General features: G+C 39.8%; 1 long non-coding RNA gene across 5 annotated transcripts; it reads left to right on the plus strand.

Moving 5' to 3' along the window:
* Positions 1 to 638: 638 nt before the first annotated feature.
* On the plus strand, positions 639 to 22,843 carry LOC114624476. Of its 5 annotated transcripts, none has more exons than XR_003711938.1 (5): positions 640 to 781; positions 2,108 to 2,265; positions 3,884 to 4,002; positions 17,098 to 17,223; positions 22,699 to 22,843. It is a non-coding gene; the product is annotated as an uncharacterized LOC114624476 (long non-coding RNA). The 5 variants fall into 5 exon arrangements; XR_003711935.1 differs by lacking the exon at positions 17,098 to 17,223 and adding an exon at positions 1,080 to 1,142 and having other exon boundaries at positions 653 to 781; XR_003711936.1 differs by lacking the exon at positions 17,098 to 17,223 and adding an exon at positions 1,080 to 1,142 and having other exon boundaries at positions 691 to 758.
* Positions 22,844 to 26,050: the final 3,207 nt, after the last annotated feature.

Consider the following 26,050-nt stretch of genomic DNA (forward strand, 5'->3'; position numbering starts at 1 on the left):
TTTTAATAGCACAAATTAAACTTCTATGCTTTTATTCACAGGAACCGCATATTTTATTTTATAAGCCAAAAAAAAATGTGCCGCATGGGAGATAGTGCTGTCTTTAGAAAAAATAAAATGCATATCCGAGAAAGTATACAGTAAGCTAGTATCAAATTAAAGAAATCATAGTAATCAAAGAAACATATTAAAATGTTTTTTCCAGTCATTAGATTGGTTTAGGATTAGGAAAACCTAGGGCTATAAAACTGCCTGAGGAGGCCCAGGTTTCTATAAGGAAGTAGTTTTTTGACGGAGGTGTGTTTTTTTTTTTTCTAAACACAAAGGGCGGGGGAAGAGAGGGTCTGAATGCAGTTGTGAAATCATGCTGCCACCAAGCGGCTATTTTTCATAAGGTAAAAAACAAAGGCCGGGAGTGTGTTTTCTTTATGCCCGACTTTGGCTTTTTGTTCTGGAAGGGACCAGTGAAGATACGAACAGAGACAAAATGAAAAAGGAAGGCTAAAGCCCGCTAACCAGAATGCCCCACCACTTAGCTCCGGAGGGTGCCCCGGAAGTGAATTCGCAATTGATTGACACGTAGTTCCTTCAAACCAGACCCTGGAAGCCATGGCAGCAGCAGGAAGTCCCGGCTGTTTTAAAGTTGCGGTTCCGGTGTTCAGAAGGCCAAGGATGCTGGGAAGCCTGAACTTGTTTATCAGTTTGTTCGAAACTCCACCCACAGTTCAGTTTGGCCTGAGTGTTTTGTTCCGACACCGGTGCGAAGTGGCTCCCTTTACTGGTAGAAATGAAAGCTGTGGCTGTGGGGGTCGGGGGGCGGGATGGGGAGGGCGGCGGAAACCTTAGTCTTCCTACCTTAGCACAAAAAAGATCGCTCCCTGTCGTATTTTGCACATATGCATTGGGCTGTACTGAATTACCCGATTAGCTGTGTTTTCTGGGCCATACAGATGTTTGGCGGGAAGTTTGTCTAGTCAGGGCTGGCGTTTTCTAGGGGTTGAGGGTAGGCACCTAGCACTGGAATTCTAAGGGCATAAATTCACACACCTGTCTAGACATCTGTTTATCCTTTGATTCAGGAAAACATCTGACGCCATGCGGTGCCAGAGACCCTGGATACCTGAGACATGTCAACTTCTCAGGTACTTCATTCTAGTATCTGGAGCCAGACTATAAATAAATGATTGACTTAATTTCAGGTAAACCTGAATAATACGAAATAAAACAGGCCAAGAAATATGGCGGGAGTATCTTTTATTTGGTCTAAATGGTGAGGTCTTACTTCCTCTAAAAATGAGGTTGAGGACGTTAGAAACGGTGTGGTGTGGCATTAGACTTTGAATAGACTTCAAGTACAGATGTTTACTGCGTAATTCCTAGTATTTACTTCTAGACTTTGAAAACTAGCATTAGAATAGAAAGTTGTACTAGAAGGGTTCAAGGGATGCAGAAGTGCCAGCACTAGAGCTTGCAATACAATGTGTTAGGGCTTTGAACATTTGAGTTCAAGGCTTCCTCTGACTTAATCCCAGAGTCCTGAGGGTGGGGACGCCTGATTCCCTTCCTTTTTCTCTTCTGCTTTCCCACCTTGTCTTCGTTCTCTATGAGTCCTGGGATCTCATCCTTTCAGATTGGATATCTGTGGACTTCGCTATGCTGTGAGGAAAGAGTGTGGTATAGGCAGAGCTCCAGTGCTATCAGTGGAATTTTAATTCTGGTTTAAGAGTTTGGGATGGGGCCTTGCTGCAGTGTAATTGTGAAGGTGTTTTAAAGAATCTTATGATTCGGCATAGAGAAATAGTGAAAACAGCATAGTGAATTGAGTAAAATAAACCCAGGCATATTGTTGGTGGGCAAAATTAGAATCCTTCCAGTTATCCCAGGTATGGTTCGTGCTTGTTGGTTCCTTCTTATTCTGTATCTCCCTTCTTCTTTCTCTTCTCTCCACCTCTCCCCTCCTAGTCTCAGTTCCCCCCTCCCTCTGCCTCCCTCCTTCCCTTTTATAGAGTTTCATGTAGTTTAGGCTGACTGGAGTTTTCCATTGTTCTCCCATGTCCTGAGTTACAGATATAAGCTAGCATCATCTTTGGCCTGTTTCTCTTTCTAGGTATGGAATGGACAATGATGAGAAATAAAAACAAAAAGATCTGCAGAAAGAAGCCATGGTAAGATTCAAGGCTTCACAGTCCAAATGCCTGTGGACACTTGACCAAGTGACCTGAGAAAATTGGATTCCTGGAACAAGTGTAACTAGACTCAGGCAAGGTAAGTGACCAAGTAGGCAGAGAAGCATTATCTGGGGTTTCAGGGGAAGGTTGAGAATGGTAAATGGGTTGGCACATTGCTGTAATGTAAGGGACAGTGGAAATTTTTCTGTATTTTTCTTTTGCTTAAAGATACCTTACTACTTTAGTTGGAATATTAAGGGCACCCCACCCAGCTGTTTGGGTCCCAGACAATGGCAATTTTTTTGTCCCATTGTGTTGGATGGCAGCTTTTTGTTGACTAGGAGGCAGTTCTTTCTGTAGTCAGCACCTTCTTTTCCAGGTACAGTCTGTAGATTAATTTGACTTCTTTGTTGTAAATACTAAGATTTAGGACTGTATTTTGTATATAATGTAGGTACATTGTTGTGAGGACAGCCATTTCTTGTAGTTGGGAAAAGCTGTTTAGAGGAAAATGTCATGCCATGGTGTGTTTTGAGCCATAGTCATTACTGACTGCTTGCATTCATTTGCAATTTACCAAAGGCTAACCCATGCTAACTTCCTCCATATTCCCGCATTCAAATGACCCAGACAGATTGATAGCTAAACTCCTTAAATATAGGAAACTAGAGCTAAGGTTGTGGCAGCAATTTACCAACAAAGAAGTATAGCCATGGTCCCAGTCGAGCTTCATCTCTAGCCCAGTGTTTCTACAAGCAGATTTCCCCAGACCAACAACACTGTAATCACAAGGGACCTTGTTAGAAATGCCAAGCTTAGACTCATTACATCACAACTGGGTTTCCAGCCCAGCCACTGTTTTAGGCACTTTTCAGGTGATTCTGATACATTTGAATTTTCAAACCACTAACCAGTACCCCAGGTCTTCACTAACCAGTAAATCTGAACTTTCCAGAGGCTTTGATGCACTTACATATCACATGCAGAGTCTGAGTCATAGGCTGGTCCATGGACCATACTGTAGGCCTTGTGCTGTATTGGACCCTGACTTTCTTAAGTGAGCATGGTTATTGATGATGGGAAGGATTAGCCTCTAAAGTTCTGACTTCTAAAAGCAGACAGGCTATAGGATTCTTAGTTACCTACACAGTGTCTGTCTCTGTCTCTCTCTCTCTTTCTCTGTTTCTCTGTGTGGGTGTGTGTTATATAATATAGAGAGAAATCTAGGATGCAGGAGGAGGGAAGAAGAAGGAACCATCAAGCATGAATGAGGCTGGGGATAACTGAAAGGATTCTAATTTGGGCCATTGGGTAGAAATTGCTCCTAGGCTTCATTCAGAAAATACTGAGCCCTGGTGAAAAAAGAGGCAATGAGCAGTCTGAGAATTCGCTTCCTGAGTGAGATGACATGTGCTTATTGGCCAGCAATCACCTCAAATAACGTAAAATAAGCTTTTGGAAATGATGGGATTATCATGCTGTGAATGAAGATCTTACTACCAAACTGGTAATAAATAAGGCTGGTATGCCTCTCCCAATGTGTGTATAGGGGGTGGTTTCCAAGTAGTTTCTGTTTGGAATGCTATTTGTTCTTGGGTGTTAAAGTGAACTAACATTAAAAGGTACACTTCCCTATATTCTAGTAAGTGACAAGGTGTGTATTTGTTATATAACAAATGAGGACAAGGCGAAAACAGATTGTGCTTGTTTTGTAGCAGAGTGGAGCACAGAGGATGACTAGATAAAATGGAAAGAATGCCCAGGCATCCCAATGCCCCCATTGATGTTCCAGAACTTCAAGACATGACGAACTACATATGTACACCTGGAGGAGGTAGGTGACCTACAGGCTATCCTTGTGGGCTAGGCAGTATAGGAGCATAAGATGCTCCTTAAAGCCCCAGCTCTCCTGGCCGAAGTGCTTCTAAGAGTCACTTCATAGATTCTGGTGCTTGAAGGCTTCTGTAAAGCATGAAGGACAACTAGTGTCCAAAAATATAGTTATTGTAGCCACCACCATGCTACAGGCTGCCAACTATCAGGTATTGTAATTGTCCTTATTGAGATCTAATGACTACATGGATCTCTTGCTTTGTGACATTGATAGGAATGGTCGCTAAGAAGCTGGACATTCTATGGAGGTCAATAAAGAAGGACCTTATGTAGAGGCACTTTAATCCAGCAACATGGCTGTTCTGGCAAAGGACTATACTCTTTTAATTCATCTGGCTGGAATCCAGACATACCCTTAGTACCTACCTTCAATCCCAAACTATGAAAGTAAAGTTAGTTTATAGTAGGAAGCGTTGATATTTGAAAGTGACATCTAATTGAAAGACAGTTCAGTCAGTTTGGTGCAGTTCAGTTGAGTGAATGCGAGGCAGTACTTTGAATTTGTTCATAGTTCCTTCAGAGGCAGTTCAAGCCAGAGAGTAAGAAGGAGCCAGAAGATTAGAACAAATTGCCAGAGTTAGTTTGAGGCTAAGCAGAGCAATTCAGTGAGAAGCTGAGAGAAGCTTGAATCAATCAGCTTAGAAAGGAGTTTGAGCCAGAACAGCTGAATTGAACCAGCCAGCGAGAGTTCAGAAAGAGCTAGAGTAAGCTTATTCAGCAGTGAGCCTCCAAGACAGCAATTACATCAGGCAAATAAAAGTTACTTTAATAATCGTGCAGCAATCTACTTCAGTTCACATCAGTGTGGATAGAACCATCTACATGTCATCCCTAGATGTCAGGAACTGTAAAGGGAGAGCCCAGAATTGTTGTGGAATGCCCAGACTTCCTCCCAAATGAACTCTAGTAAACGAGAAGCCAAGCATATCTGCCCAGTGATAGAATGAAAGAAGATACTGCCTAGAGCACAGAGTAGAGGCAAAGAGTAGTATCAGTATGATCCAAATATTGGTGGAGAAAACTACCCTTCCATATACCAAGGTGCCTGCCTTTTGTGTATGTTAGTGGAGGAGGCACTATTAGTCTTTGTGCAGCCACAAGTTTGAATTCCTTAGGACCTTAAATAGACAGTGAATCAAATGATCCTATCTCCCTCCTGAAGTTTTCGTTTGTTTGATACTCTGTGTATGAAGTTTGGGGATGGGAAGTCTTTTGCTGTCATGAAACTTACAAGAAAAGTATTGTGAAAGTGAACCTTCATCTGGAAGAATCTGTACATATTTATACTTACCTATTTGTGTGTAGGTACATAGATAGATGTGTGTACTGCAAAGAGATTTTTTTTCTCCTTAAATAAATTTTCAAAAACATTTTGGATTAAGTATGTACACTCCAAGTATTAGATTTACTTGGGCTGGCAATAGAGATTTCTTTTCTTTTCTTGAAGTAGCATGACTTTTGGTTCTTTAATAGCATCAAGAATGAAACATTTTATAGGACCTGCAGGTATCCATATGGCAGTTTGGAGTAAGTAGGCCGATGAGACTTTTGAATCTTGCCGGTTAGTGAGTCCGTACTTGAAGATTACGAACAGGACTAAGTCTTACTGGTTTCACTTTTCTTGCTCTGAGCAACATTTCTGGATGCTTTCTTACTTTTATAAGCCCCAAGTTCTAGTGGATTATGTCTTATTTATGCCTCTTCATCATGACCAAAAGGGAAAGCATAAAGGGTAACTTACTGCCTCATGCAGATTGATACGTGCCTCTTTCTTCAGTGAAATCTAACCTGTCTTCAGGGTGTAGAAAGAACAAAACCACAGTTTTTAAGTGAGTGATAGAGAACATCTTCAAAGGATTTTATCCATATCTTCAAGCTACTCACTCTCATTCATGTTTCTATGCCTACTCACATTACTATATAACAAATTATGTTCTTTCTTTAAATGTCTTACATTATGTCCATCCTGGTCATAGTTTGGATTTTGAGTTACTTCTGAACACCCATGTATTGAATGCTTAATGTCCTGCTGTGGTGCTACTGGGAGGCTGTGAAGGTGGAACTATTAGGAGTATATGCCGAGAAGAAGGAAGTTAAGCCATGTTGGACATGTCTTTGAAAGTGATAATGACCTGCTTCTTGACTGCCATGAGTGAAACAGGTCTCCTGCCCATGTACACCTGCCATGCTGTCACCATAAACCCAAAACGACAGAACCAGTGCCTATTGAAACTTCTGGGACCAAGACAGAATAAACTCTTCCTCCTTTTTGGTTATTTATCTTAGGTATTTTTCACAGAATACCTCTGACTAATGAACCTCTCCCTTTGATGATTCATTGATAAAAATTGCATAAGACTCCACCCAGGCATCAAATTGAACTGTACAACTTTCATATAAACCTTCATATTCAGTATTCCCCATGGCAGCTAATAGCAACTACTAGTCTTCTGATCATTCATGTCACAGACTGAGAATGACTTTGCTTTTCCCTTCACCCCTCATTTTTCATCTGTCAAGAAATCTTGTGAGTTTTGTCAAAATAGTTGAGGCGTTAGAGAGTGACTTCACTGCCAAGCCACCATCACTGTCTGGGTTATGAGAATTGTTTCCTAATTCTCTCCCTGCTTTGTCCTTCTCTTGTCCATACTGATGACCCAGAGGTTGGAGCACTTAGTACTTCTATTAAGCATGTAGTCTGGATACAGTTCAGGTACAATGCTGCCAGCATGCATAGGTGTCTGGGTTCAATCCCTAGGACTTTGAGAAAAAACAAACATAGAGTCAAAGCTAATGAATGCCTCAGCTTAAAAACAACATGGTAATTCGGGCTCCTTACACTTGTCTGTAAGTCTGTCTGTCGTAGATGCTCTTTTGGTGTTCCCTTTCCTCCTCCTTGCCCTGTCTGTGGTGACCATCTTACTGCTCCTAAAGTAGAAGCTTTCTTGCACTCTGCTCTTTTTTTCTCGGAGGGCATTCTTTCTCGGGTTATATCCCATGCCTGTTTTCCTGATCTCTCAAGTCTTTGATTAAATGTCATTTTACAATGTGGCCTATCTCTGACCATGTTACTTCAAATGGGAATCCACATCCAACACATAGTTCCCTTTGATCCTGATTTTTAGGATTCTTTTAAAAATTGCATTTTTGTTCTTTTTGTATACTTATTTCCTTGCTATGGTTTTTGCTTGTCTCTGCTCACTGAAAGGTCAGTTGTACTAGCTGGCTTTTGTTGTTATCTTTAGTGTATGCTTGGTTACTGACTAATTTTTCTTCTTTGTACTGACTGTAGAGGCTTCATTCATGACTATTGAATGAATAAATGTATATTGCCAATATTGTGTCTTTATGGCTATTTTTAGATCCAGTGAAGAATGAGTGTGAGATATTAAAGTGCCCCATAACATTATTTTTTTCTTAGTTTTTCCTTTTGCTTGTTGCATCATGGACAAAATAAAAATTAATAAATAAAACAAAGAATGATATTTGTAATGTATACAGCAAGCAAGCAGTAAATAACCCTAAGAAAGGAACACAAGATGGGCATGGTAGTGATCCCTATAACTGAAGCACTCCGGGTCAAGTTTGGGGCAGGAGGCTCACTCAAAGTTCAAAGCCAGCCTTGGCTAAATAGAGAGATCCTGTCTCAAAAAGAAAAATAATTAAAAAAGGGCTGGAATGCATAATGGTAGAATTCATGAGGCCTGGGCCAACATAAACCCTGTGTGATGGCACATACTATTAATCTCAGCATTTTAGAAGTGGAGGCAGGAAGATTAGAAGTTCCAAGTTATGTTTGGCAAAATAGGGAGTTCCAGGCCAACCTGGGCTAAGGATAGTCTGTAAAAGAAGTGAAGGAGATAGGGAGGTAGGAAAGGAAACAGTAAATAACGTCATACAGCAAATTAATAACTAAAACACACTGACACCTATAAATGTACACTGTTTAGGGGTGATGGTGACTGGAAGAAAAAAAATAGTTTTGATTTAATGTTCCTCACTGAGGGTAAGGACTGAACCCCATCTTATTCCCTGTTACTCTTCCTTGTTCCTCTCCTTGCTTTAGTCAGACTGGAATCAGCTCACACTTTTAGTCACAATTTTTCCGTTTAAAATTACTTTTGATACTTTCATACATGTATGCAATCTGTTTTGGTCATCTCTTCCCCTCTCCCTGTCTCCCAACTCTTCCCAGATACTTCCCACATCCTGTCCCAACTTTAAACTTTATGAGTTTTCTGTTTTTGAAATATAAACCTAAAGTTCAGAATTTGTGCTCATAAAATACACATAGGTGTGAAGCCATCCACTGGATTGTAGTCAACTGCTGGGAACTGTGCTCCCGAAGAAAGGTTTCTTATCAACCAACAGTAGCTCCTCAGCTAGTGGTAGGGCCTTGTCAACCCCTTTTATCTCACTTTCAATGGCAAGTTGTGATGCCTGCCTGCCTGCCTTTTGTTCTTTTATTCTTTATTTTACGTATGAATACATTTATTTTCTTTCTTTTTTTACATCCCAACCACAGTTTCCTCTCCCTCCTCTGTCCCCTCCCTCCCTCCCACCTTCCCTCTGCCCTTCCCCCATCCACTCTGCTGTTTCTCTTCAGAAAGGGCAGGCTTCCCATGGATATCAATATCAAGTTGCAGTAAGACTAGGCATCTTTTTTCATATTGAGGCTGGATGGGGCAACCCAGTATGAGGAAAGGGTCCTTAAAGCAGGCAAAAGAGTCAAAGATAGCCCCTGCTCCCACAAGACTAAGCTAGACAACTGTAACGTATGTGCAAGGGGCCTAGGTCAGTTCCATGCAGGCTTCCTGGTTGTCCGTTCAGTCTCTGTGAGCCCTTAATGAGTCCATGTTAGTTGATTCTGTGGGTTTTCTTTGTGGAGTTCTTGACCCCTCTGGCTCCTATAATCCTTCCTCCCCTTCAGCAGGATTCCCCAAACTCCATCTGTTGTTTGTCTGTGAATCTCTGCATCTGCCTCCATCAGTTGCTAGGTGAAGCCTCTCTGATGACAATTGGGCTAGGCATCAGTTTATGAGTTTAGCAGAGTATGATCATTAGGAATCATTTTCTATCTTAGGTCTCTGGACTGTACAGCCTTTGGGATGATGTCTTTCTTAAATTATTGCAACCTGTCGGGCGGTGGTGGCGCACGCCTTTAATCCCAGCACTTTGGGAGGCAGAGGCAGGTGGATTTCTGAGTTTGAGAGTTCGAGGCTAGCCTGGTCTACAGAGTGAGTTCCAGGACGGCCAGGGCTACACAGAGAAACCCTGTCTAGAAAAAAACCAAAAAAAAAAAAAATTATTGCAACCTGTGTTCATGCTGTATGTGTTTTCAAACATTTACCTATAAATAAAGTTGAAGATTTCATCAATGGAGTATTCTATATAAGGAAGTTTGTCTTCCTTCTATGTCTCCTAATAGAGGACATGTTTGTCAAAGGATACAAAGTTAAATTAGAACCAGAGAAGTAACTTGGTGGCCTATTGTTCAGTGTGGTGACTTAATAAGATATTGTGTATTTTAGGTTTGTCAAATCATTTTTATGTTTTCACTGATCAAATAAGTATGTTTGGTGATGTCTGTGTTCATTATTTTAATAGAAGCATTTTACTTTGTGAGGGGGAGGGGATCAAAATATAGGCTCAGGAGATGGCTCAGTGGGCAAAGTACTTGTCATTGTCATGCAAGTGTGAGGGAATGGGTTCAAATCTCCAGAACCCATGTAAAACCTGGCATGGTAGTATGTGTCTCTAATAACAGTGTTTCTATGGAGGTGGCAACAGGAAAATCCCAGAAGCTATCCCAGAGCTACCATAATAGGATCAAAGAAGACATTTTTTTTCCTATAAATTCCTTTCTTCTCCCTTTCCCTTACCAGCCTAGGAAATGTTCCTGACCAATTGTAAAAGAACATGAGTATAGATGATTTATACAACAGACTGTATATTAGTCTCTTTACTTCCTGCATTGTATCCTTGAGCTTTTTTATGAGTGCAAGACTGGTTTATAAAGCAATCCCCCTCCCCACCATTAATAAAGTCTTTGTGGGACATGACTGCTCGATCTTTTTTTTTTTTTCTTTTGAGATAGGGTCTCACTATGTAGCTCTGGCTGTCCGGGAACCCACTATTAAACCAGGCTGCCCTCAAACTTACAGAGATCCACCTGCCTCTGCCTCCTGAGTGCTAGGATTAAAGGTGTGCACTACCATGGCCACCAAGCTGCTTGATTCTTGACTTTATGTTGGGGTGAGTCTCATCTTTAGCAATGTTTGTATGTATGTATGTATGTATGTATGTATGTATGTATGAATGAATATATGCATGTTTGTGCAGATGCATGTGTCCATATGTGCCAGTGGTCAAAATCGTGTTTTCCTCTATCCCACCTCATTTATTATTTATTTCTTTTTTCTTTTTCTTTTTCTTCGTGTGTGTGAGTGTGTGTATGTGTGTGTGCATTGCACATTTGTGTGAGAGTGTGGTGTGGTGGATCCTCAGGTAACAGTGCTTCCCATATTCATATTCATGCAGAGTCTTGTATTTTTGCTGCTGTGTACACCATGTCAGCTGGCATGTGAGCTTCTGGAGATTTTCTTATTTCTGTTTTGTTCTAGGAGCCCTTGAGATTAGAGATGCATGCTACTGCACTAGGCTTTATGTGAGCTCCAGGGACTCAAACACAGGCCTTCAGACTTGTACAGCAAACACTATACCTACTGACCCAGCAGCCCAGCCTCTATGCAGTGTTTTTTGTATTCTAAAATGTACATCTCATGGACTTGTAGCTTTTACTTGAGTGATCTTTCTCATGTCATAGCTCCAAGTGTGAGCTAATATACATCTCTGCAGAATTCCAAACAAGCACCCCATTGTCCAAATTGTTTTTAATCAGAAACAGTATCTCAGTGTGGCCTTGTTATAAACTTGAGTATTCATATCCCTCCATTGAAAACTAATCTGTAATGTGATGGCACTTAGTTCTGTATATTGAGGAAATAAGTCATAAATGTGGTAGTTATGAATATCGAGGAAGTAATTAAGTCATGAATGTGTCACCCTTGAGAATTGGATTATCTCCCTTACATCAAGAGGCCAGAGAGCCCGCTCCTGCTATGTATGTATACAAGATGTTGGCAGTTTGCAGCCTGGAAGAAAATACTCATCAGATCCCAGCTGCACTGCCACTGTGATCACAGACTTCTAGCCCCCAACGCTGTGACAGATGTTTACTTCCTGCATTGTATCCTTGAGCTTTGCCACGAGGACAGGCCTGATTAGTAGCCAGTGGTAGACAGTGAACAGCTTGTCTGACTCCCATTTATGAAGTAATTGGGAGACATAGCTGCTTGTTTTGTGATTCATAACTTTGACTTTGTACTAGAATGGCATTTTATCTTGTATACGTACATGTCATCTGTGTATAGTAGTTCATAATAGCAGCCAAAATTAGCATAAGCCTGTAATTCAATGATAGTACATTTAGTCACTGTGGCCTAACACAGTTTCAGTAGTTACAAGATGAGGTAATACCAAACACTTTGTCAGTCAGTCGTGTTTGCCGTTGTCCTATGTTAACCACCTGAAGGAAAGGGCTGTCTCATATCCTGCACCTTAGGGCCTAGAAGATAAAGGTTATTCTCTGTGGAAATCACTGTCCTGTCTCTTCCTAAACTGAAGCAAACATGGGCAAAACTTAGTCCAGCTTAACTAACAGCTCAGGGCCTCCCAGCTCTGCAGTCTGGCAGGCTACTCATCTAAAGTAGGAAGACCACACATAGGTTTTACATACTGACGACAAATTCAGTGGTTATTTACACTAAGATATACAAATACAAACTTGGGACACATTTATTAAAGGATTACATGTGACCTGAAGGGTTATTATATTTTATTCTGATGCTGAATACCATGGATACACAGTTACTTGAGATTTTCTTTTTAGTGTGATTTGGAGAGCATGTTACTTAGTAGCCATAAAACTTTCTACCATTGAGATTTTGGAAAGATCTATGAAAATGAAATAGCTCTCTTAACTTACCTCCTTAAACTATCTTAGGACTTCTAGCTTTATCCCTTAAAGTCTCACGAATAGTTATTGATGTGCTCAGAGAGATTCTCATACACATTTGAGTATCTTGCTGTTGGAGCACTAGGAGTGTCACCTGACACACCCCACCAGAATTTCAGTTGTGTTTTCCCCTAGAGGTCATGCATATTAAGAACCATGCCCTTGGACAGAGCCTTGTCCAACTGGAGTACAGGTTTTCATTCTCTGGTTTGTAGTTCTATATTCAGCTTATTCAACATGAGACAGCTTTCATTTTGAAAATTGCCCAAAACATTTTACTTGTTATCTGTCCCCAGCATCAGTCTGCCTACTCTTTGATATCTGTTATTTTAGGATGGAAATCTCTCCTCTCTCATAAGAGACTCCTTGAGACAGCTAGGAACAGAGCCAAGACCTACAAAAGATCTTCTGGCTTACCTACCACCGCTGTTCTCTTCTGCTCTTCTTTTTGTATCATAGGTCACAGTTTTCTCATCATCTTTGTCATAGTCCTGAAAGCTCTCCAGCCCCCACCCCGTGTGTGTGTGTGTGTGTGAATACGCGAGTATTCATATATGCCATGGAAATTCCAGTTTTCTTGCTGATTCTCCCTCCTATATTTCCATTCTTTCGTGTTGCTGATATTCTCATCAATTTTGCTGACTTTCTCCTCAGTGTTTCCTCGCATCTTTACTTTCCACATCCATTAAAGTCATCTGCTTGTTTGTATCCTCTTTCAGGTCATTGATCATTCTTACCAGTAAACTTGTGGAATTTTTATCCAACATTTTACCTGTTCGTATTTTTGAGCTCTGTAGTTGAGGAATTATAATCTTTCTTGGGGAGTCTTGTGGCCTTGCTTTATGTTACTTGTGTTTGTGTGCTGCTATTTACATATGTTTTGGTAAATCTTCTGGTTTTATTTAGGACTCTTCTTGTTGAGCAGCCTTTTCAGTCCCCACTCCTACTGAGAAAAGAAGAAAATGATTTAGGAAGTGGCTTGTCTCATCCCCCTCCACTAGTGAGCCACAGCTTAGTTCCTACCAATTTGTTGCCTGTCTTTGCACATCTCAGGTTTCCTCTTCCTTTGTGAATGTCCAAAGTACTTTGTCTCTTTGGACTAGTTTTCTTACTCTGATTCTGTCCTTTGTAGGTTTATATGAAGACAGCTTCTGGTCTACCATTTACTGGGAAGTATCTTACTTCCTTAACATAGACTCTGGCAGTCATGGGTGGCTTTCCTCAACTCTTAAACCAACAGATGGTAGAAGTTCAAAGGAGCTTTTAAAAGAAAGTCACAAAAGTATAGTCATCTTGGAGTTTTCTTCATTTTCAGACTGTATCAGATTTCTATTGGACTGTATTTAGATCTGAAACTGTGGCAGGGAAGAAAATTATTGTAAACTGGAAACCCAAAAATAAAAATGTAAAAGAAATGCAACTATTGTTTTTCCAATTTTAATGACAAAATGTTTGACAAAATACATTACCAGTGCTCTGGGAAGGAAATTGTTAGACATTGTTGGTAACAATATAATTTGGTATGTTTATTGAAGGAAGTATAAGTTCTGTCAGATTATGAGTGCATATAGACTGTAACCCAGCAGTTTATCGCTTCTGAAAATATATCCCACGGATATACTAGTGTTTTTATGTTTGAAAAACATGTTTACCAAGTCATTTACTAAAGCATTGTTTATAATAGCAAAACTCAGATGTCTATCAAAGCACCCATTAAATAAATTATTGTAAAATACACAATGAGTCTATAAAGAATGAGGAAATGTTTTATATACTGCCATGTAAAGACCAAGGTATACTGTTACGTGAACAGGAAGTGTTTGTTAAAATGTGTTTGAATATTGCATATCATATTGGAGGGCTATATCTTGAACACAAGCATATGTACTTGAAATTTACCAAAGGAATGAATGACACTGTTTTCTTAGTAAGTAGGTTAAGTGGGAGGAAAGGATATGAAAGATTATGTCACAGGAATACTTTTCATTGTATCCCTTATTCTCAGTTTTTAATTAAAACATTTTTTGGTTCTAGAGCTTGAATTCAGGGCCTTGCACATGGTAGGAAAATTGGCTACTGCTAAGCTATGAGCTACATTCCTAGATCTTGTTTTTTTAGTTAAAATTTCTCATTCAGTATATTTTGGTCATGTTTTGACCTTTTCCCACCCTTCCCAGATCCTGCCCCTACTCACCCAACTTCATGTTTATTCCATCCCCTCAAAAAGAAATGAAACAATGTGAACAAAAAATGAAGAAATAAGCAAAACATCAGTAAGACAAAAAATGCCCAAACAAAGCAAAAGCACCCTACCACCACTACCACACACAAAATACCCTGTGGAATTTGTTCTGTGTTGGCCAGCTGCCCTGGATTGCGGTTGATATCCAGTGACACTCCACTGGAGAAAACTGATTTTCCCTTTGCCAGTCGATATCAGTTGCAAATAACTGCTTGGTTTGGGGTGGGGCTCCATCTGATTTTGACCTCTACAGGCCTGTACATGTTGCAGCAGTCGTCCTTCAGAGGAGGGCTTGATGAAGATGTCCTATTTAGGACTGAGTGCTCCAAAGCCTCTCACTTTCTGTACATTGTCCAGTTGTGAGTCTCTGTTAATTTTCATCTATTGCAAAAGAAGCTTCCCTGCTGAGGGTAGAATGATGCAGTGAACTGTGGCCATAGCGGTAGGTCATTAGGAGTCATTTTATTCCTGGGTCCTTAGAGTAATAGTATTGGGTTTTTCCCTAAGCCCATGACCTATCTAGTCCCAGATTCTAGGCCACTTTAGCAGTGTCTGCTATAGGTTCTATGTCATGTAGTGGGCCTTAAATCCAACCAGAAAGTGGTTAGTTACTCCTAAACATTTATGCCTCTGTTGGATCAGCATACTTATAGGCAGATTGCTGTTATAGGTTGCAGGATTTGTAGCTGGGTATGTTTCTCCTCCAGAACCTTACAGAGTTACCTTCCAGCACCATGAACACTAATCAGTCAGTCAGTAATGGTGAACTTCTAGTTGGGCACCAGCTCAGTTTCCTCATGTTTGGTGATATAAGTATTATCTTCAGCGATAGAACCTTACCATCAGCTAGCTCATGGGGAGCAACCAATAGTTTTTGCAATACTTTGTAATATTTAGGGGAAGACGATAGAACTTCTTTGACCAGTGACTCAAAATGTAATCCATTCCTGGTACTGGAAATTTTACTTGTTAACATTAAGTGTCCAGTTCAACCATTGTCTCCCTCATTATATAGTGACTCTGCCTGAATTCCTTTCTTACGTGTTTACTTTAGGAAACTTCTACAGTAGTAGTAGTAGTAGATTTCTATATGATTTTTGAAAAGGCTTTAGTGTTGTCCCTCCCCATAATCCCTGTTTGACCTTGTTCTTCCTCCGTTTTCCCGTTTAGTCTTATTCTAGCTTCTCCTTTATCTCTCCGTAGTAGCAGATTCTCTTTACTCTTTCTTAGGAGAGCCTCTCTTCCTGCCTTGATCCTTTACCTAGCCTTTGTGGAGATCCAAGCTTAGTGTTCAGCCCTAAATACATAGACTTACGAACATTAACACTAAATGGACTTAGCAGGTTGTATTTCTACACACACACACACACACACACACACTAATTAAAGAATGAAAGGTCTTGAATTTGAGGAGTGGGGAAGACACTGTCTGCACTGTCTCACTCTTCCAATGGAAAGAGGTGCAGGTAGAAAGGGAAGTGATCTAAATGGAAATTCTCAAAAAATAATTTTAAAACTTTAAGCTAAAATATAAATAAAATATTCCTATCTAAGTAAAATAGCATTCTGGAAGAATTTTTAGTGATATGAAAAAATACTCAAGATATTACATAGCAATCTATAAAATATAATAGGTATGTGTAAAATATAATATAATGTGTGTAGGTTCTACCTGAAGAATCTGTAGAGAAAATGTACAAATACATCGGAGTGGTGATGGGTAATTCTGAGTTACCCCTTTGCTTAGCTTTACACTTGTGAATTTTTCAGAATTTCAACAATGATTAGCATACTAGTTTGATAAGGTAATAATAAGCATATTTAGAGAATAAAGTCACAGTAAAAAAAAAAAGTACACAAACGTTTCTGCAGTGGGAAAAAATGTTTGCATCACAATTTTTTAAAAAGACAAATACAGGGCTAGTGAGATGGCACAGCCAATAAGGGTGCTTGTTGCCAGTCCTGATGGCTGAGCTCAATCTCTGGAACCTACAAGGTGGAAAAGGAAAACTGACTCCTGAAAGCTATCTACTGTCTAACTGTGTGTGTGTGTGTGTGTGTGTGTGTGTGTGTGTGTGTGTGCGTGCGTGTGTGCGCGCACACACACATTGAATTAGAGATAAACCCCCTTGGAGACATCGTCTTCCTAATACATGGTACTCATTATAAACACCACCAAACAGTTCTCAAAGCAGGAGATTGAAAAGAAGGGCAACTGAGACAGAAGTAACCATGTAGGGCAGTGGCCTAGGGACTCAGGCTATCTACAGTTTATAGCCGCTGATCTTTGTACAGGCCCTACCAGGTGTGACAGTGGACTAGGGGTGTAAGGATCCGAAAATTGCTGAAGGAAAATCCCAGACTCAGATAGTGTGCAAAAACAAAGAACATTTATTCTGCAGAAACAACCAGCATATGGGGTCAACCATTCTTTGAGATGGCAACCCCAGACAAAGACACACAAGCCTTCTTATAAGGAGCTCTCTAGAAAGATTAGATAATCTAAAATTTCATTGGTGGGTGCTAGGGGGACACAGGTGATCAGTGGTCTACATTCCTATGTCATGAGTATTCAATCATGTGATGAAATAGGGCTGCCCAGTGCAGATGGCCATTCTGAGATAAGATATTTCCCCATTTTTGTGGTTATTCTTTGGGACTGTTCTTTGGGAGGGAGTTTTATGATCTTATTGTGGATTTTTATGCTCTATTCCTAGAGCCAGTTCCTGGGACTTATGATCTATTCCTGAAGCTGGTGCCTCATGGCCTTTCTTTGAAATCAGGCCTGGTCCTCAAAATGGAGATAAATGGGTTTTATATTTACCCTTTCATGGGAATGACAAGTGAGTTCATTTAAGGAAAATTATTTTTTAAATTCTTGTAGGGGCTGGAGAGAAGGCTCAGTGGTTAACAGTGCTTGCTGCTCTTACAGAGGACTTGATTGAGTACAGTCCCAAACACCCATGTTAGGATACTGATAACCACCAGGGAACCCAGTGCCCTCTTCTGGATTCTCTGGGCATCTGCACACATATGACATACACTCATTGCACACAAAATAAAAGTAAGCCTTAAAACTTACTAATTTGAATGGAAATAGTGACAACAGGTGCCAGCCTTTCATCAACACTTTGAACCAGGCACAATTCTAATGACATGCATGTAATTCTTTTTTTTAAGCATGTTTTATTTTATTTTGTCTATTATGCCATTATTTCTTTTTTGTTTATTTGTTTTGATTTTTTTCTGTAGAACAACACAGGACATGAAATTTAATAATGAAAAATCAAAGTATAGCGTTATATATAGACACAAATCAATAAATAATGATGAGATACTGAAAGAGAAAAGTATAAATGGCAGACAGATTTTATTGCTGTAGTTGCTAGAATGACTACATCAGTATGCATGATTTCTGACTCTCAAAGATATTGTTTACTTGTTTATTTACTTAATTTTACACAGTAAAATTCCAGTAAACAAGACTGGCCAAAACCTCCAAAATATATAACAACGTCTGTTTTTGAGCACCTGGTCCCTTTGTCCCTAGCTCCCAAGTGCTAAGATTATAGGCATCCACCACTACACCTGATAGATTCCTAATGGCCTCCTGAAGGGTCAGTAAGTGGTCTCTATCTTGCACAGCTCCTCATATATATTAGTAGCATTGTATTAAGCCTCAAATTAAGACTTAACATTCACAGGGAATAAGAAATAACGTACTTCACAGGGGTAAAAATATAAGTGGAAATGTCCTTGATTTGTGGAACTAGGGCATACTATAAAGTCAAGTGTAATAAAGAGGGCTGAAGACATAGCTTAGATGGTAGACTGCTTAGCATGCAGCTCTGAATTGTCTCTCATACCATATAAACCAGGGGTGTTTGTACACTCCTATAAACGAGAATTAATATGGAGGCCAGATGGCCAAAAGCTTACAGTAATTATAAGCTATACAGAAAATTCAAGGTCAGCTTGGGCTGTATAGGTTCCTATATTTAAAAAAATTAAGAAAATTAATTTTTAAAAGACAATTATTATCTCTCCTACAGATATGCTGCTTTCTGCCCATTCAGATGATACAACTATAAATATTACCTAAAATGTTGAAATGCTGGAGTGTATCAAAATTCAATATATTTTATTGTTCTTTATGCTTTGCCAACTTTTTAATATACTTAAAAAACAAAGACTCCCTACTCCTCTTTTTATAGCTGTAATATGGGGCAAGTTAAGGACTGGAATCAGGAGAATGACAGTTAAAGATAGCCAGAAAAAGAGACGGGAGGGAGGAATCTGAGTAGCTAGTCATTTTCTAATGGTACATTTAGTTTGATGACCAGAAATTTTGCACTCAAATTCATTATATGTCATCAGATTCTGTTAAGTCTAGTCATTATAGTACTTCATCATTTCTTACAGGAAAAGTCTATTTTCTTTTACATTAAAAGATTACTTTCTTACTTTTTCTAGGGTGTAGTTTCCCTCTTTGTGTTGGAGTTTTCCATCTATTATCCTTTGTAGGGCTGGATTTGTGGAAAGATACTGTGTAAATTTAGTTTTGTCATGGAATCTTGGTTTCTCCATCTATGGTTATTACGAGTTTTGCTGGGTATAGTAACCTGGGCTGGCATTTGTGTTCTCTTAGGGTCTGTATGACATGTGTCCAGGATCTTCTGGCTTTTAGAGTCTCTGGTGAGAAGTCTGGTGTAATTCTGATAGGTCTGCCTTTGTGTGTTACTTGACCTTTTCCCCTTACTGCTTTTAATTTGTGCATTTGGTGTTTTGACTATTATATAACAGGAGGTATTTCTTTTCTGGTCTAGTCTATTTGAGTTCTGTAGGCTTCTTGTATATTCATAGGTATCTCCTTCCTTAGGTTAGGGAAGTTTTCTTCTATAATTTTGTTGAAAATATTTACTGGCCCTTTAAGTTGGGAATCTTCACTCTCATCTATACCTGTTATCCTTAGGTTTAGTCTTCTCATTGTGTCCTGGATTTCCTGGATGTTTTGGGTTAGGAGATTTTTGTGTTTTCTTTGACAGTTGTATCAATGTTTTCCATGGTATCTTCTACACATAGGAGTCTCTCGTCTATCACCTGGTATTCTGTTGGTGATACTTGCATCTATGACTCCTGATCTTTTTCCTAGGTTTTCTATCTCCCTTTGTGATTTCTTTATTGTTTCTACTTCCATTTTTATATCCTGGATGGTTTTGTTCAATTCCTTCACCCGTTTGGTTGTGTTTTCTTGTAATTCTTTAAGGGATTTTTGTGTTTCCTCTTTCAGGTCTTCTACCTATTTACCTGTGTTATCCTGTATTTCTTTTCTTTTTTTTTTTTCTTTTTTTTTTTTTTTTTTTTTGGTTTTTTTTGACAGGGGGTCTCCTCTTTATAGCCCGGGCTGTCCTGGAACTCACTCTGTAGACCAGGCTGGCCTCGAACTCAGAAATCCACCTGCCTCTGCCTCCCAAGTGCTGGGATTAAAGGCGTGCGCCACCACTGCCCGGCTAATCCTGTATTTCTTTAAGGAAGTTATTTATGTCCTTCTTAAAGTCCTCTATCATCATCATGAGATGTGATTTTAAATCAGTCTTGCTTTCCTGGTATGTTGGAGTATCCAGGGCTCGCTGTGGTGGGAGAACTGGGTTCTGATGATGCCAGGCAGACTTGGTTTCTGTTGCTTATGTTCTTTCCCTTGCCTCTCACCATCCGGTTCTCTCTGGTGTTAGCTGGTCTTGCTGTCTCTGACTGTGGCTTGTCCCTCCTGCTAGCCTGTGTGTCAGCACTCCTGGGAGACCTGTTCTCTCTGGGAAATGGGTATGGAGAGCTGTGGCACAGGGTCAGCTCTGGGGTGCGGATGGAAACTGGAAGGATCCTGTCCCTGGCTGTTCATTGGTTCCTGTGTCCTGATGGCTCTGGGCGGGTCCCTCTTGGGCCAGGAATTTGAGCAAAAGGGGTGGTCTTACCTGTGCTTTTAGGTGTGTTGGCACTCCTGGGAGACCAGCTCTCTCCTGGCGGTATTTGAGTATGGAGCGCTGTGGAACAGAGTCAGCTCTGGGCACAGATGGAAACTGGAAGGCATGTATTTAATTCTTAACACTCCTTTGAAATAGATACTTCCAGGAGCCAGCCCCGGCTTGGTGGGAGGAGAAGGTGATATTCTTTCTATCTCCTCTTGAGGCAGCTGAGGGTGATAGGAATTAGAAGAGCGTCGTCGAGGGTAAGACTTGATCTTATGAGATTTGGGGTAAGACTTTGGTCTTACGAGATATTTAGGGTTGCTGTTTAATAAAATCTTACTTGTCTAAGTTACTAAAGTTTACTTACTAGTCTACTGTAGCTAACCTGCAATCTGTTTGATCCTCTGAGGCCAGAAACTGCAGTTTCTGGCACTTAACACCTCCACCCAGGGACAGCAGAGAATTAAGCAATGCCTTTGATCTGTCTCTGCAGGCGCTGCCAGGCTCTAACTTAGGTCTGTTAGTTTGAGGTCGCAGGAAGAAAAGACACTTAGAAAAGTTATTATAGTTGTATAGTGTTGTATAGTGTAAAAAGTTTCCTAAGTGGGGAAGGGGAAAAAATTCTAACAAAGGAAAAATTCTAAGTGGAGAGATTCTAAGCAGGGAAGAAAGAAGAGAAGAGAGAGAAGAGAGAGCAGAAGAAGGAGTGAAGAGAGAGAGAAGAGTGGGAGAGAGAAAGTAAAGTGAAGTGACTGCTAACGAATGTCCCTTTGTCTTATACATCATTCAGAGTACTTGATCACATGTTACAAAGTTCATCACAAGTTCACACCAAAATTCAAATCATAAATTGAAACAGAAGTTTACAATGAGAATGTTTACGTGCATATCCATTAGGAGTAATTATCTGACTAAACATCCATCACCTGTCTAGCTCCACAGGTTCACCGAAGGTTTAAAACTATAACTAAGAAATTAGTGAAGTTTTGTACAGATAAACCCAAGCAATATTTTCTCTTCTGTCCTAGCACCTATAATAAATCGTGAGTTCCCTGTTAGTGACCTTTGGTTAATTGTTTTACAACCACCTTGGAATGTGCTCTGAGCAGGAGAGAGTCTGGTTACTATCTAAGCGCTGTTAACTGATGACACTTCGGAGACTGGCAGAGTTTTCATTGCAGTTTTGACTATCAGAAAGGGACATAATACCAGTCCCACTATAAAAGAGCTAAATAATCATTGACATAATTTTAGGAATTCTCATAGGATCATCATTAAGATTTAAGAAGTCGTCTATTTGTCTATATAGCATCACTACAAGACAGTACATCTTCGTGGGTCTGCAGAGATCTGCTCCAAAGGGGAGTGCTATTGCTTAGTGATTGTTATGTATGTTTAATAATAATAGTAATAGGAAAAGCATATTAATAGCAGGATCTTTCCTAATATATGTCTGGCCACAGCCTTGCTGATGGGGCACATTTGTCGCAGATTATATAATAATCCAAGGCAAGCATTTCAGGATGATCAACTGCTAATTATTAGCTTGTCCTATTATGGCTCCTGACAAGATACTGCTGTTACACTATTTTATACATAAGGGAAGATCTAATCCTAGATCAGAGATCATACATCTACTTAGTAGATTTTCCTAGGTGCTGTTTCTCTCATAAAGTTTTTGTGCAGACCCTGCATATTAAAGACTTGGTATCTAGCCTTTAGGAGAATTGAAAGAGAGCAGAACTTTCAGGAATGGAATTTAATGAAGGAAGTTAGATAAGCAGGCGAATGCCCTGTGAGGGCATATTGAGATTACAGACTCTTCCGTCCCTCCCTCCCCTCTCCGTCCTCCCTGCTTCTCAGATGCTTGAAGTGGTTAATCCTCCTTGAAGTGGTTAATACATCCTCCTGCTATGATGTATTATGTCACCATAGACACAAAGCAATGGGACCATATGAACATGGACCAAAAGTGAAGGAGAATAAATCCTTCCTCTTAAGTTAATTGAAGTGTTTTGTCACAGTTACAGCTGAGGAACACGCCAGGCCTATCACAGGAATTCAATACCAGTTGAATATGCTCAGTTATGTTTTCTTATTACCCAGGATTCATTTCCTAGGAAAGTGGGGTTATAAGCATGCGCTGCTGATAAACCAGTGGAAGCCAGACCTTTGTTGAAACTTTTGTCTGGTCTGTGCCTCAAATGATAACTTTACAGATAGTTTGCTCTTGTTGCTCCTAACTTGAAGAAATTTCAAGAAACCCAACTCGGATTGTATTTACAACTTGATTTGCTTTCTGAGTAATTCCTTCAAATTAACTGAGTGCTCATTCTTTTCTTTCTTTCTTAACAGAGTTCAGGATCAAGCTCAGAAGCTCACAGCTGCCAGCAAGTACTCTACTACTGAACTGTACCCTCTCTCCAGCCCATGCTTACTCTTGAATAGCCACAAAAATATTCAATGATATGGCAAAATAAAACTCCATTTCATTTAGACACGTAGGGTATTTTTTTTGCCACTTAAATTATTTTATATAGTTGAGTATACTCGATTTTTTTCCTAAGGAATTCTATGTATTTCAACTTACATCCTCAACCTTTATGTTATACGTAATTTCCTGGAGTTTTCAAAGTTGCTTTAATAAAAAGTGTAACGTTGAAACAGTTGTGGATTTACGTGTAGTTATGCGAATACATGTATCCTTTACCTTTTTCCCTAATTACAACATCTTCCAAAAATATATCACAAGCAGAAAGTGGACATTAATATAATCTATTAATCTGATTCGTATTTCTTTCCTAGTTATAGGTACAGTCATTTATGTATGCATATGAGTTTAATTTTATGTAATTTTATCATGTGTAGGTTTTTGAATCTATGACCATAATATTTGGGATACAGAATGTTTAGCATCACAAAGATTTCCTTAAATATTGTCTTTTTATAACTATACCACCTCTACCCCTTATACTCCATGCCTATCCCTAACACTTAAAAACCATAAATCTCTGATACATTTCTATAATTTTGTATTATCAAAAATGTTACATTACAATCTCTGTTTCAACATCCCACAGCTGCCCGACATGGTCCCTCTGGCCTGAACCCAGCTCACTTTGCCTTTGGTTGTTCATGTCACAGCCATTCCATTCCTCTGCTTCAAGGTGTGGGCCCTGAAAGGAACTGTACAGCTGCCCTGCCCCCTGACCAGTTCTGCTCTACCTCATTGTACCCTGACTGTTAAGACAAGATCACTCTGGCCTAGGTTGAGAAATTGACCCCGCCCTTACCTTGACCCCTGACATGTTCCACATCTGGTCCCATGTAGTCCACCAACCCTAGGTGTGGTAAGTAACCTTCCCATCCCAACTCCTCAGCCACTGGCCTCTGGTCTGGGGCTCTATAGCCACACCACTCAGACACTCTGGCCTCAACCCCAACTCTGTCGGAGACCTTATCTTGACCCAGATCCCAGACCCCTTAGCATGGGTTCTGCCCTAAGCTATGTAGCCTACAATACAACTTTGGAATTCTGACCTAGTGGTTTAAAAACCCATACCAAAACACAACTAACGATGTAAATCCAGATGCCCAGGCTACAGCACAAAAATTAGATAAACCAATATCTAATTGTTCTCCAAATCACCAATCTCATAATAATGTTCCCTAAAGAGAACAAGTTACAAGAAATTAAAGACACAGAATTCCAAAAGACAATACATGCTCAACAAGCTTAAAACATTCAGAGCAGGCACAAATAGCTACTTGAATTAAATTAAAGACAACAGGAATAAAATGGGAGTCCAAGTATACAAAAAAAAAAAAACAGCTAAGCAAAACAAGGAACAGTAAGACTGTAAATTCTCAGTCCAGCTATCTATAATTTAGGGTCCCTTGTAGGGAAGTTAGTTAGTTGTGGGTTATAGGTGGTGGTTGTGTCGTTTTTACGTTGCTCTGTTGTGTTTTATACATTTGTTGAAGTGGGTTCCTTTTGATTTTCCTCTTCTTCTGAGCCTATTAGAATATTCTATTTTCTGCCTAGAGGAACATTTGGATGCAGTTCAGCTAAGGGAACTAGTGGAACTCAGTGATGATTATTGAATGGGTTGCTGAAATTTCATTTTGGCTATGTGTCAACAGGACCAAAACCTTAGTTATTCCTTAGATTATATGAACATGCTGGAAACAGGATACCAAATTTCAGACCCAGTGAAGTCTGTCTGCTATTTTGGAGCTGTTAGAAAATCTTAATGAAATGGATGATTTTCTAGATACCACTTAACCAAAGTTAAATCAAGATCAGGTAGACTATTTAAATAGTCCCATAACCCTAAAGAAATAAAAGCAGCACTTAAACTCTCCCAACCGAAAAAAATAAAAAATAAAAAAAAGCCTAGGGACAGATGGTTTTAGTGCAGAATTCTACTGCACTTTCAAAGAAGAGCTAATTAGTACTAATTTTTGTAGTTGCACTTAAAAAAATAATAACGTTTATTCTTTTAAGGTCTATAAAGAATAGGGGCTCACAGAGGAGCCTGTCCACTAGAGAGCCTGAATGGGCCTAACCCAGGCTCTCTGCACGTACCTTCAGAAGGTCCTTCTTGTGGGACTTCTATCAGTGGGAGCAGGAGCTGTCTCTGACTCTGTTGCCTGTGTTTGGGGGACCCTTTCTTCCTACTAGGTTGCCCCATCTAGCCTTATTAGGAAAGGGGGTGTCTAGTCTTACTGCAAATCTGACATGCAATGGCTGATTGATATCCATCAAGGCTGGCTATTTTCTGAAGAGAAATAAAGGAGGAGTTGATAGGGGAGGAATGAGATGGAGGAGAAGAGGGAGGGGAAAATAGTTGGTTCTTTGAAAAGATAAGTAAGATTGACAAACCTTTAGCCAAAGTAACCAAAAGCAAGAGAAAGAAGACCTAAACTAATACAATCAGTCAGAAGGGAGACATTATACAAACTGAGACTGTTATATTTTGGAACAATCGTGTATTGTAGTATGAGTATAACAACAATTAATTTTAAAAGAGGCCATGAATTTAAAAGTAAGGAGGGATAGGGTATGGTAGAATTTGGTGGTAGGAAAGGGAAGGAGGAAATGGTATAATTATCTCAAAATTTTTTAAAAAATAAAGACAAAAAAGGAAATTACACACTGATATCCTGGGTGAACGTAAGTGTAGAAATTCTCTGTAAAATGCTGGCACACCATATTCAAAATCACATCAGAAATTATTCATGATGGAGTTACCTTCCTTCCTGAGATTGAGAGGTGTGGCTCGTCATAACTAAGTCAATAAATGTAACAGAGCACGTAAATGGACTCAAGGACAGAAATCACGTGATAAAGTGGACAGAGTAAGGGTGAAGGCGGAGTACCTCAGTGTGATAAGAGGCTGTCTATGAAAACCTGTAGATAACTTCATATAAAATGAAGACAAACTCAAGTGTATTGCTGCTAAAAACAAGGTTGTTCATATTCTCTACTACTCGTTAATACCAGTGCTTGAAGTCTTAGCTAAAGCACTAAAACAAGAAATATATTAGATACAAATAGGGAAAGAAGTCAACATGCAGACAAATGTATCTGACCAAAAGAAAGAAAGGTGAGAGAGGGAGAGGGGGAGGGGGAGGGGGAGAGAGGGAGGGGGAGGGGGAGAGGGAGAGGGAGAGGGAGAGGGAGAGGAGGAAAGAAACAAAGAAA

This window comes from Grammomys surdaster, unplaced genomic scaffold, assembly GCF_004785775.1.
Source record: "Grammomys surdaster isolate TR1022 unplaced genomic scaffold, NIH_TR_1.0 207, whole genome shotgun sequence".
Classification (NCBI taxonomy): domain Eukaryota; kingdom Metazoa; phylum Chordata; class Mammalia; order Rodentia; family Muridae; genus Grammomys; species Grammomys surdaster.